The sequence below is a fragment of the Schistocerca piceifrons genome, chromosome 8 (genome assembly GCF_021461385.2).
Source record: "Schistocerca piceifrons isolate TAMUIC-IGC-003096 chromosome 8, iqSchPice1.1, whole genome shotgun sequence".
Taxonomy (NCBI): domain Eukaryota; kingdom Metazoa; phylum Arthropoda; class Insecta; order Orthoptera; family Acrididae; genus Schistocerca; species Schistocerca piceifrons.
In genome coordinates, this window is record NC_060145.1 from 448,267,464 (window position 1) to 448,280,894 (window position 13,431).

Genomic DNA, 13,431 nt, shown 5'->3' on the forward strand with positions numbered 1-13,431 from the left:
TTGCCATCTCTCGAGGCTTCAGGAGCTTGGGCAGGTTCATCTTCAACTGGCAGGTCCGGAGTGCAATCCATCTCGTGGTCCTGAGGCAGCTCCGACGCGAGGGTACTAATACTTCCCCTCGCGCCGGGTCGGGTCGTCATAGAGGAGGAGGAGGAGGAGGAGGAGGAGGAGATCAATGTTTAACGTCCCGTCGACAACGAGGTCATTAGAGACGGAGCGCAAGCTCGGGTGGGGGAAGGATGGGGAAGGAAATCGGCCGTGCCCTTTCAAAGGAACCATCCCGGCATTTGCCTGAAGCGATTTAGGGAAATCACGGAAAACCTAAATCAGGATGGCCGGAGACGGGATTGAACCGTCGTCCTCCCGAATGCGAGTCCAGTGTGCTAACCACTGCGCTACCTGGCTCGGTGGTCGTCATAGATGTGCCGGCTGATGGCAGGGCTGCCGACGAAGTAATCCCCGTCGAGCCGCGACCATCCGGCACGGGTGTTACTGTCACACGTGTACCAGTCTCGCGAACGCGGAGTCGCACGTCCTCTCCCTCTGACATCACGATTTCGACTTGCCGCGGTTGGTCTACTTCCGCTTTGCTTCAGGCTGACCTTCGGCCGTTGGGTTGGGTGGGGTTTACTCAGGAGCATTTCCTACTTCTCTCTGGGGGTTGGGTTTGCGTGTAACATCTTTATTTGCTTGTGTGTCTTGGGGGTGGGCGGGCTCGAACTATCTCCTGCCTTTGGTGCAGATTCCGTCTTATTTCGGATTGTTTACATTACCGTTCCAGCATGGCAGTGGGTCGAGCATAGCGTTCCCTGGTGTAGAATCCTCGTGCTATCTGTTGATGTCGTTGTGGCACTTCCAGTTCATCTGCGGCTTCATGGATGTACCGGTGCGGGAACTGCGGGGGAACGTGGAAAACACGACGAAGTACCTTATTTTGTAACGATTGAAGGCGCTGAAGATGTGTCTTTGATGTGTTGCCCCATACCTCGCAGGCGTAGTCAAAAATGGGGTAGATGTACATTTGGAATATCAGTAGACCGTTTGCTATCGAGAGGTCCGATCCTTCGTTGATGAAGGGGTAAAGTGCTCCTATCCTTTGAGACACTTTGGCGCGGATGTCGTCGACGTGGAGCTTCCATGTATGCTGCTTGTCCATAGTCACTCCGAGGTATTTAATGCAGTGCTTCCACTGCAGTTCGGTTCCATAGGTTGCTCGCCAGCGCTCCGTCCACCTTCTTAAGGCTAACTTGTAGCTATATTGTGCAGTATTTAATTTTTAAGCATCGCGCAGGCGTAGTCAAAAATGGGGTAGATGTACATTTGGAATATCAGTAGACCGTTTGCTATCGAGAGGTCCGATCCTTCGTTGATGAAGGGGTAAAGTGCTCCTAGTGTGCGCGCGCGTGTGTGTGTGTGTGTGTGTGTGTGTGTGTGTGTGTGTGTGTGTGTGTGTGTGTGTGTGTGTGTGGGAGGGGGGTTGAACTTCATTGCTTTTTGCGGTACGGAGTTTGTTTTGTCTTCAATAGCTAGTTTCTTCTGAGCCTCTTATGGCTGCAGTTGTTCGTCTTCTTGGTACGCCATTTTATCTGTCTAATAGTGCGATTGGTCTTCTGTATCGGTCTCTTGGGTTCTGTGTTGCTCCTAGTGCTCGTATGAGTGGATTGTCGGCGTCTTGCGTCTTGTTGTAGAATCGTCTTGCAAGTTCTTTATGTCTCTGCATTACTTCGAGTTCTTCTGCTGCGTCCTGTAGGTAGCGGTGTGGAAACTGCGAGTGTACGTGGAAAATGCGTCGTAGAATCTTGTTTTGTAGAGACTGAAGTCGTTGTATGTGCGTCCTGGCTGCACATCCCTGGACTTCACAGGCGTAGTCCATAAGAGGCCTGATGTACATTCTGAAGATTAGTAGTCCTTTTTCGACTGAAAGACCGGAACCTTCATTAATGAGGGGGTACAAGGCCCCTATCCTCTGGTGTACTTTCGCGCGTACGTCTTCTATATGGAGTTTCCATGTTAGTCGTTTGTCCAAGATTACTCCCAGGTATCTTGCGGAGACGTCCCATGGTAGTTCGATGTCGTAAAGTCGGAGATGGCGTGCAGGCATGGTCTTACGTCGGATGAATATGACGTCTTGAGTCTTGGTCGGATTGAAGCTGATGCGCCACTTGGCAGCCCATTGCTCAGTGGCGTTAAGAGAACTCTGAAGGCGTGGCACGAGGACTTCTCTCCATTGGCTTCTCGTGGAGATCATTGTGTCGTCGGCATAGATGGCATTTTCCACCCGCGGTTGCGATGGGATGTGAAAGGTGAATATCGAGTACAGGACTGGCCCTAGGACAGATCCTTGCGGCACTCCGGCGTTGATATGGCGAGCTGTTGATAGTGAGTTGTCGATCCGGACAGCGAAGGTGCGATTCTTCAGGTAGGAGGCTAGTAGTCGGATGTATGACTTCGGAAACTGCAATCTGTTGAGCTTCCATATGAGGCCTTTGTTCCAGACAGTGTCAAAGGCTTTAGTGACGTCCAGCAGTACGGCGCCGCAGAATTCCTTCTTGTTAAAGGCTTCTGTGATTTACTCGACGGCTCGAAGTATCTGCTGCGTCGTACTGTGTCCGCTGCGCAAACCAAACTGTTCTTGAGGTAGCACTTCATTCCTGTTGATGATATTCTGCAGACTAGGTAGAAGAATCCGTTCAAACAGCTTGCTAATGTGTGGCAGGAGGCTTATAGGTCGATAGTTCTGGGGGTGGTGACGATCCTTTCCCGGTTTAGGTACTGCAACAACGATTGAATGTTTCCATTGTGATGGGTATACGGCGGTGGTAATGATCCAGTTGAATATGGCGGCGAGTCGCACGATCGCTGTCCAGGGCAGTTGCTTCAATACACGTCCCTGAATGTCGTCTGCGCCGGGTGGTTTGTTCGAAGGTAATGCCCGGATGCCAGCCTGTACTTCTTCTGCGCTGATGGGCGGAATATGGTCATCTTCTGCGTCCACGTATTCGTCGTCGGTTTCTTGAAGTATGGCGTCTGCTTCCGCTCGCCAGCGCTTCGCTTCGCTCTAAAACTCTGGCTACATATGCCAGGTGTATGGGCAGTTTAAGCAGTGGGGTGCAGTGGGACCTAACGTGTTGAGCTGTCCTCACTGGGTGTCATGTTTGTGACGCCCTTTGTTCCTACATCGGGCTGCAAGAGAAGACTACTCTCGCAGTAGGTCGGGACAGCGTGTTGTTGGCCTGTGGTGGACCTGTTGGCCCAGACCACGAATCAGGCGGCTGCCAGAGTTTTCTGTATTGCTGCAAAACACTCTGGCGATTTGCCGAAAGCGATCCCGCAGTAAAGGGATGTCTGCTTCCTCATGTAGCAGCCTCGTCGGGTAGCGAGGCGGCTTGTGGAGCACAAGTCGCAGAGCCCTATTTTGCACGCGTTGGAGCGTCGCAATGTGCGTCGCTGCCGCGTTACCCCACACCACGGCTGCGTATTCCAGTACCGGCCGGACAAGGGACAGATACATGGTGAGGCCGTGGCGTGGAGGAAGTGTCGATGAAGGATTGAGCAGTGGGTAAAGCGCACGAATGCGCCCCACTGCCCGCCGTCTGACATCTCAGACGTGTGGCAGCCACGTCAGGTGCCTGTCCAACGTCACCCCGAGGTATTTGCCGGTCCGCAACCGTGGGATGGGGGCCCCCATGATCGTGACCGGCGTTAGGTCCGGCGGCAGCCTCCTTCTGCTGAAGACGACAGCCTGACTCTTCGCAGTGTTGAATTTTAAGCGCCATTTCGTGGACCAGGCGCCCAGGACGTCACATCCGAGCTGGAGGCGGCGGCGCATCTCGGCCGCGTTCATGCTGCGGGTGAACAACGCCGTGTCGTCGGCATAAAGGGCCAACTCCACGCGTGCCACCCGTGGAGCGTCGGTGGTGTACAGGGAGTACAGCAGGGGGCCGAGGACCGACCCCTGCGGCACCCCCGCTATAATCTGCCGGTCGGTGGAAGTGCCTCCATCTTCTCGGACGTGGAACGTGCGTCCCGAGAGATACGAGCGCAGGAGGACCACGTGCGACGTCGGAACCCCGTGCACAAAAAGTTTGTACACGAGGCCGTCGTGCCACACGAAGGCCTTGGAGACGTCGAGAAGCACAGCCCCTAGGTACTCCCGCGTCTCCAGTGCTCGCATCGCCTGCTCCACGAGGCGCAACAGCTGCTGCGTGGTAGAGTGGCCGCACCGGAACCCAAACTGCTCCTCGGGAATGAGTTGCTGTTCCGTCACGTGGCGCAGCAGCCGCTCCACGTACAACCTCTCAAACACTTTTGAGAGGGACGGGAGCAGACTAATCGGCCGGTAGTTCGCTGCCTGGCGTGGATCCTTGCCGCTCTTGGGGATGGCAACCACTTCCGCATGTTTCCACGCGGAAGGGAAGGTCCCAGAGCGGAGGATACTGTTAAAGATCTCCGCCAGAGATTGGTGTACCTCCGGCGGAAGCATTCTCAACAGGCCCTTGGTGACACCATCTGTGCCACCCGCCTTCTTCGGCTTGAGTCGACGGAGCTGCAGATCCACTTCATCAGCTGTGATTTGCTCGATCGAGTCGTCTTCCTCCCGTGCAGCGAGGAAAACCGGCAGGCGGTCCTCCACCAGACGGACGTGGTCGGTATCGACCACACCATCAGCGGGTTGAAAATTTTTCCGCGAAAGTGTCCGCGAGGACGCTGGCTTTCGCACCTGGCTCGCAGACAACGTTCGCACCCGTATGGAGAGGCGAGACTCGCTGGCGACGACGAAGGAAACGCTTGGCGGTCCGCCAAGCACTACCATCTGTCGTTGTTACGGTGGCCACAAGGCCCGCCCAGTCCCGATTTCGATGTTCCTCGATGGCGGCCCGAATCTCGCGCCGCGCCATGTTGAGGCAGCACATCGTCTCTGGCAGCCGTGTGAGCTGCCACTCCCGGAAGAAGCGATTCTTGTTTGTGATCGCCTCTAGGATGTGAGGCGGGAGTTGGCGCGACATCTCTCGCGGGCGTCCCGGCCGCCCGGGGGTGGCCGCCTCCGCTGCAGCCAGTGTGTGCCGCGTGAAGAAGGCTAACGCTTCGTCAGCCTCTTGCACCGCGGGAATGGGGTGCGCCCTCGAGGCGGTCTAGGACCTAGTCACGGAAGCGTGCCTCGTCTATGCCACGGAAGTTGTGGCGTTCGGACGGCATAGATGCACCGATGACGTCCATGTCGAAGACCACCGGGAGGTGATCGGACGACATGGCGCATCTAACGGTGGCAGATGTGAAGTGCCCAACACCTTTGAGCACGGCGATGTCGAGCACATCTGACTGGCCGCGATGGGGGAAGACGGTGTGCTCATAAGGCCCCAGTACTATCGCGCCATACCGTTGTGCGGCGCGAAGGAGGCGGCGGCCGCTGGCGGTGGTGATGCGGGAGTTCATTGCGGGTGACTTGAATGCCAAGCACCCACAATGGAAGACTTTCCCGCGCAGTGCCAGCAGGGCGTCGACGTCAGCCTCCTGAAGCAGTCCCCTCGGCGGCGTGTAGGCCGTAACGAAGGTGATGACCCCCGCCGTCGTGGTGAGAGCCACCCCAGTGGCCTCCACTGCAGCGAGGGGCGGTAGCTGAACTTCATGATGTTTCAGGGACACCTTGATATAGATAGCCGTCCCGCCGCCGTGGGTCAACCTGTCGGTGCGGTAGCACCGATAGTTGGCCACCTTCACATGTATTCCTGGCTTCAGGAAGGTCTCGCACACGAGGCAGATGTCAATTGCCTCGTCGCGCAAGAACTCCCTGAATTCCCCTTGCTGGGGGACCATTGTTTGCATTGAAAGCACAAACGGTGAGGCCATGGATATGGCGATTATCCATGGCGCGGTGGAGTTGCAACGCCGGCCTGGAGGGCCGACGTGACCGCGTTGACGAACTGTTGATTTCGGCCCCTTTTAAAGGCCGAACAGCCTCTTTAGCTGGCAACGTGCGTGCCGCCGCAGTTGCAGCACGTCGGCTTTTCTTCCCTAGCAAGCCCGCAGGACTTGCTCTCGTGCTGTCCCGCGCACTTGACGCACCGGGATCAACATGAAGCAGTAGCGGGAGACGTGGTCGAGCCTCTGGCAGGAAAAGCACTGGGCCCTCTTGCCTTTGGCCCGGAGAGGTTCCACCGCGACCTTGACCCGGCCGACCCGCTGCACCTGGAAAATCTTCCGATTTTCCAGGTTGTCAACGAGGACAACCTGGTACAGCGGCATGTCGTGGTGCGTGCGTGGAGACTTCATCAATCCGGTGGACCGGATGCCGAAGCCCATGTCCTCTAGCTCCTCTCGAAGGAAGTCCGCACCAAACTCGAGGGGAAGGTGGCGGAATACCACCTTCAGAAGTTTGAGCCGCCCGGAGGGGTGCGTGTAGCACGGGAGGCCATCTTTGCAGATGGCGTCCATCACCACGCGGTGCTCCTCGTTGGACGACACTGTGACCTTGTAGAGGTCACGGCCAGCGTTCTTGACAGTGGCGGACGTGGCCACCTTCTCCAGTTTGTGCTGGAACTCCTTGTACTCGCCGGCCCATTGGATGACGATAGGCGGCGGCTTCTTCTGGGCCGGCGCCAGAGGCGCGGCGCCATCCTCCATCGCATCGACGCTGGCGCCCGCAAACGTGTTGGCGGTCGGAGCGGGGTCGGTTGCTGCAGCGCAGCAGCCCTGGCAGTGTGCCGCCGGGGTGGGGCGACAAAACCATCCTCGTCCGGCTGTCGGGAAGCGGCAGGTGAACGAGTGGGCCGCCGCGTTTTCTTCGTCGATCTCTGCGTGGCGGTGTTCCGGGAGGAGCCCGCGATAGTCATCCCAGACTCTGTGGTGGAGGTGCGGGAGGCCCTGGCTGCCTTCTTCCGCGGCCTCGCTGCTTCATATGTCTGAGAGGGAGTGTCTGAATCGTCATGCGTCGCAGCCCGGCGCTTTCTGGGCGCGCGGGCAGCGTCAAGGTCGGTGTCCTCCATCTCGGTGGCCGCAGCTAGCGCAGCCACGGGCTCTTCTTGTGTCTCTGGAGCCAGGGGGGCAACCGGGGGCACATCGACCTCTTGAATGGTCGAGGCCAGCGGCGCAACTCCCGCCGAGGCCGGGACCGCAAACTCGTGCGAGGCGGGGGGGGGGGGGGGGGGGGGGGCCTCTCGGTGGCACACCCGGCACCTGCTGCCTCGTGTGCGGTAGAGCGGCAGCCTTCTGAATGTTACAGAAGGCGAACATAGCCGCCTCGTCGTCCTCTCGACCAGAGTAGGAGCCCCCGTGGGCGAGTTTGTTCATAAGAATGAACACCCGATCACGAGAGTGCGCGTCAGAATTCGAAGAGTCAATCCTGTCATCGTCAGTTGTCGAAAGCCGGTTCGTCATAAGTGGGGGGCCGGATGGGGCCGCCACCGGGATCAACTCATTCGCTGGCCCCGACGGACGACGATCCGCCACACCCTTCGCAAGTAAAGCGTCCTCTCATCGACATCTCGAACAGCACTCGTGTGGTGCGTGCTAGCCAGCGCGTGCAGCAAGCACAGAAGACTGCCAGCCGCTCCCTCAGCCGTCCGCGGCCTGGCGCATAACCGGCGAGGCGGCAGGCGCTGCAGGAGCCAACGACGCCCCAGCTGCTGTGGGTAACAGAAGAAGGCGCATCCGCACCGGCAGATGTGCTCGAGAGGGCACACCCGAGGACGAGCGCGTCGACCCCCTCAAGGGGAAAATGCGTAAAGAGGAGGATTCAACATCGGGAGGAGGCAGGAGTGGCAACACGCCAGCCGCCGCCCGTTACTCTGCTGCACCAAGGCAAGGCGCTGCAACAGCAGCGCAAGAAGAAACTTTGGTTGCAGCTGTCTCTGCTCTATCTGCAGCGATCGACAAGGTCGCACACCTTGCCGACACGCTGCAGCGTGTTGCAGAGGCAATGATGACTGCCACACCAGCTAAGGAGCTGGGATGAGAAGGGTTTACTTTTCAGCATTTCCTTCATCTGCTGATGGTTATGTTTGTGTGCTTCTTTATTTTTCTTGTTATGGCTTGTGTGTATGCGGAACGAGTGTTATTTCTTCAGTTGTAGGGGTTACTACATTTTTCTTCTTTTTCTTTCGTTGTTTGCACTGCTTATCCTTCTAGCAGTGTGATTGGTCGTCGGTGTCGTTCGTGAGGTTCATGGGGGGCACCTAAACTTCTGAGGAGGGGGTTCGTCGATTGCGTCGTCTTCTGGTAGAAGTGTCTTGCTATCTTCTGATGTCGTTGATGTACTTCCAGTTCTTCTGCGGCTTCGTGTATAAATCAATTCTTGCGGGTAATGGAATGTTTGCCAGCGTTTCCTGGTTCGCTTTTTGTCGGCTATTAATTGGGCTAGGTCTGGTCTGGTGGTAGGTTGTTCCTGCCCCTATTATGAGTGATTTTGATGGTTGTGACTTAGGCACAGCTTTTAATGATGTTATTAAAGTCTGCTGTGGCTTTGTCTATATCCTCTGTCGATTCGTATTCTGGTGCTTGGTTTGGTATATGTTGTGCCACAAGCTTTTTATATTGTACCCAGTTAGTGTGGTACGTGGTGTGGATGCTGTTTGTGGGTATGATATGGTCACACGTCTGTAGTTCTGTCCAGGGCAATATTTTTCAGTAGGATTATGTCCAGCATGTATGGCAGATGTCGTGAATTGTATGGGAAGTGGGTAGGTTCGTCTGGGGCTACCACTTGGACTGCTGGGTGGGTATCCAGGTATCTCAGGAGCTGGTTCTCACTTGTATTTCCAGTACGGTAACCCCATGCCCTGTGCTTCGCATTCAGGTCCCCCCCCCCCCCCCCCCCTTACTATGGTCCTGTTGTTCACATTTAGTAAGCTGTCGAGGTCACTGTCATGGAAGCGTTCGTTTGGGGGGTGATAGGTTGCCACCAGGACTGCTGGGTGCTGATTTAGCATGATTTCTATGGCAGTGGCCTCTTTGTTAATTAATGGAGGGATGGTAATTTGTCTGTGGCATATCCGGTGTTTTATGAGGACTCCAGTTCAGCCACCTGGTCTGTTAGGACGATCGGTCCGGATTAGTATGTAGTTTTTAATTCTAAATTGCTCGTCAGGGTAAGGTGAGTCTCATTTAGTAGTGCTACATCGATGCCATACACTTCGAGAAACATTTCCAGCTCATATCGGTCGTGGAACACTCCGTCTGCATTCTAGGTGGCGATGGTGGTGTGTTGTTTGTTATTCGCCATCGGAAAACAGTGGGAGAATGGTGGTGAAAAACATTGATACCTTCGTGAAGGTGTCAGAAGCAATTAGCCAAATCCTTACAGCTCCATTCACTTTCGTGAAGAGGTCAGTGGTTAGTAGTTTTTGGATGAAGTTTATGACCTTCTTGAGGAAGTCCCAAGGCTGTTTTTGGTTTGAGCTGTTCTCGTGGTATGTGCTGTTCTCCTGGGTGTTTCGGTCTTGGTTGCTATGCGGTGATTGCTGCTGTGTTGAAGATGCTGTGATCTCAACGTTGCTGATATTTGATTCTGTGTGGGAGGTTGTGGGGGAGATGGAGGCTTGCATGTGCTGCTGGGATGCTGCTGGCAGTGGTGGAGTTCCTGTGGTGGCTGTTGCCAGTGGTGGCAAGGGAGTTGCTTCTGTGGAGGTTGCTGCTGATGATGGCGTGGGTATGGGGTGTGCTGGGGAATCTGTATTGATTGCAGGGTTTGTGGGTAGAGGGGGAGTTTTCGTCGTTTTGGGGGAGGGCCGTGGGACCTGGGTGGCAGCTGGTCGATTGGGTGGGGTTGTTGGGCGTCTTTGCGCTACTAGTAGATGCTGAGGTTAAGGTTGGGCCTTTGTTTTTGTCACCTTGGCTAGCTGGGGTTTTGTTTTAACCACTTGGGCTAAGGTGCGGTTTTCAGTGCTGTGTTCTGCGAGTGGTTCTGTTGTGCACTCTTGTGGAGGAGGTGGTAGAGTGGCTTGGTTTCTAGAGTTTCTTCCCTCGATTGCGGGTGTTGCTGGTATGGGGAAGTGCGCTTCCTCCAAGAATGGTGATTGGATGTGGGGGGGGGGGGGGGGTTGGAGCATTTTTGGCCCTTAGTCGTGTGTTTCGCTTCCCAGACCTCGACAAGTTGGATACAAACAGGGCATCCCCCGTCGGATGCAGGGTGATCCTCTCCGCAGTTTGCACAGGTTGCTGGTGTGTCTCTCGGTTTTGTGCATGTATTTGACAAGTGTGCCCCAGCACACTTTGGGGCCATGTTACATTGCTGGGTTCCGTGTCTGAAGCGTTGGCAAATGCTTTGCGTTTGGCCTGCTGGCTTTTTGTAAAACTCTACTGTGGTGTTCATATGCAGCAGTCTTTGTAGCTTGAGTATCTTTCTAGATTCCGCTGTATTTAGTAAGTTTACTTGGAAGTTCCTGGTCTTCCTCCGTGGGGCAGAGATGATTCTACCTTCTGCATCTGTTACTGTTTGTGGCTGCGCCACCTGGTACACGCCCTGCACCTGAAAGCCGCTTTCAAGTAGTGCCTGCTTTACTTCGTGTGGGGTCCAGTGTGGTGTTAATCTTTTTATGACCATTTTTAGGGTGAGTTTGGGGTCATCATTGTATGTGTAGCATTCAATTTTTCTTTTACAGAATTCGTGCTTCAGGAAATGGTATTGTCTACCAAGCAACTAACTCAGATGACTTCTGTCTCCCTTGTATGTCGTGCTGAGGGCCCCTTTTAGCTTGCCTTGTATTTGGCTGATAAACGTTGTGTACCCCTTTGTCTCAAAAACTGTAATGGGGGGTATTTTTCTTCCTCTGGCTTGTAGCACCTTTGATATTTGGGTGGCTTGTGTGGTTTTGTTTTGCGGTGCAGGCTGGGCAGTGTCCGTCACTTCTTGTGTTGTAGTAGGCTCCTGATTTGTGGTATCGCGCCTAGTTCTTTCTTGTGTGATGTTTTTCTGGTTGCCTTGCGCCACTTCTTGGGTTGGCACCGGGATGTTTTTGGTTGCAAGCAACTGCTGCTGCTCTTGTTCATGTGTCACTTTTAGACCATGTGGATTCTGCTCTTGCCTCATAAGAGTTACTCTCTTTCCGTTTTGGAGGGCGGAATTTGGTTCTATTCCAGGTGTTGAGGAATTAGAGTTGCTGTCAGAGCCAGAAGAGTCAGTATCTATACGAGCTTACCTGAGTCAGAGCTGCTGCTCAGTAAGGATGAACGAATTGGTGAAATTAGCGGGGGAGGTGGGGCAGTGGATGATAATGATGAGATTGCAGGTAGGTCCATTTTGGCCTCCTGAGATTGAAGGTCGTGTGGCGCTCCATGGAGGGAGGGGGGGCAGCCACGAGATGAAATGGTTTTCTAGATCTTCCCTATACTTCGACAATTTCAGCGCCGATAAACTCTCCCCTACACCTGGCAGGCGCGGGATATCACCATGGGCCTCACACTCAGGCTGATTGACTATGTGGCTGGGCGGGTCCCTGGACTGCGGCTTCCCTAACGCCTAAGGCGCAGAAATTCTCGAATGATAATCACGATTTATAGCCACCTTCTTGAGGCTCGATGTTCGTCTCCTCTCCTTTTCTTCTCGAGCTATGCCATCTGTCAGAACGAGCGCTCCAGTAGTCTAGAAATCCGCACCAGGTCGTGTGTGTGCAACACGACTTTGCACTCGACCACGTCCGGAAATCCAGAAAACAGCGCGGTTCGATAGCCCTATCGATCCGGCAAAACACGCCGCTTCACCGAGCGAGGTGGCGCAGTGGTTAGCACACTGGACTCGCATTCGGGAGGACGACGGTTCAATCCCGTCTCCGGCCATCCTGATTTAGGTTTTCCGTGATTTCCCTAAATCGTTTCAGGCAAATGCCGGGATGGTTCCTCTGAAAGGGCACGGCCGATTTCCTTCCCAATCCTTCCATAACCCGAGCTTGCGCTCCGTCTCTAATGACCTCGTTGTCGACGGGACGTTAAACACTAACCACCACCACCACCACCACCACCACCACCACGCCGCTACAGCGCGAGCACACAAAGCGGCGGCCAAACACACGAGAACCAAGCAGCGAGGCGAGCTCTGGACAAAGGCCGCGAGAGCGCGCGGTGGGAATTTCCGAGGAGCGGCACGTCCGTCCGCTTCGCAGTCCTACCTCGGAAAATAGGCCCCCAGTGGCGCGTGGCGTGGCCTGGCACCCGCCGCCGTGTGCAGTCCAATGGCGAGGACCTCTTCTTGACGGTCCTCGGGGATGTATGAAGTTCTACCATTTCTGCTTCGCCTTCTCACTGAAATTTATCGGAACAAAAAACAAACAAGACATGTACGAGACATTGGCTGAATTTTGGCTGCAAAATTGATTCCTGTCTGCTATGTGTGTACATTGCGGTTTTCATAACTAGTTTTTCTTCTTCTTCTTCTTCTTCTTCTTCGTTTCACCCAACTTTGGGGTACGTTGAATCAATCACTTCTGTGGTTTTGTAGTGTGTTTCATTTTTGGTATGAATTAGTTTGTCGTTATGAAATTTGAGGCCTAAAATTTTTCTCAATATTTTTCTTTCTTTGATCTCTAGCCTTTCAATTGGGCCATGGTTAGTGATAGATAATGTCTCAGCTGCATATAGTGCTTCTGGTTTAATGACAGTGTTGTAATGTTTTATTTTTGAATTCCATGAGAGGGACTTTTTATTATAAGTATTTTTAGTAAGCTGAAAGGCTAGTTCAACTTTGTTTCTTCTTAATTCTATTGCTTTTTTCTCAAGGGCGTTCCAGCTAATCCATTCACCAAGATATTTGAATTCTTTAACAATTTCGATCTTTTGGTCTCTTACTTTAAGATATTTCATTGGCTTTTTTATATTTGTGATTATTTTGGTTTTTTCAAAAGAAATTTTAAGGCCTATTTTCTTTGCTTGTTTCTGTAATTCGAGGATCTGTTCTTTGGCTTCTTCCCATGTTTCAGCTAGTAGGGCCATATCATCTGCAAATGCTAGGCAATTAACCTTGATGCCTTTGTTTTTTGTTCCTAGTCGGATTCCACTATTGATTTTCTTGTTCCATTCTCTTACTATTTTTTCTAGGGCACAGTTAAATAACAATGGAGAGAGTCCATCACCTTGTCGTACTCCAGTTTTTATCTCAAATAGGTCTGAGAGTTCTCCCATAAATTTAATTTTGGAGTATGTGTTGGTGATGGTTTCTCTAATTAGGTTTGTAGTTTTATTGTCTAGGTTCAATTCTTTTAATATGGAGATTAGAGATTCCCTGTCTATGGAGTCGTACGCCTTTTGAAAGTCAATGAATGTGATGACATACGCTTTTGCTCTCGATTTTTGGTAGGCCATAAGATTTTTGAGGTTTAGAATTTGTTCTGGGCAGGATCTTCCCTTTCTGAAGCCTGCCTGGTATTCTCCAAGTTGACAATCTAGCTGGGGTCCTGCTCTGTTCAAAAGGACTTTAGACAGTATTTTGTATGTTACGTCAAGGAG

At 53.4% G+C, this 13,431-nt stretch overlaps 1 non-coding gene across 1 annotated transcript; it reads right to left on the bottom strand.

Annotated features, from left to right (window-relative positions):
- Positions 1-332: 332 nt before the first annotated feature.
- Trnaa-cgc lies at positions 333-405 on the bottom strand. Its single transcript has one exon. It is a non-coding gene; the product is annotated as a tRNA-Ala (tRNA).
- Between the last annotated feature and the right edge of the window lie 13,026 nt (positions 406-13,431).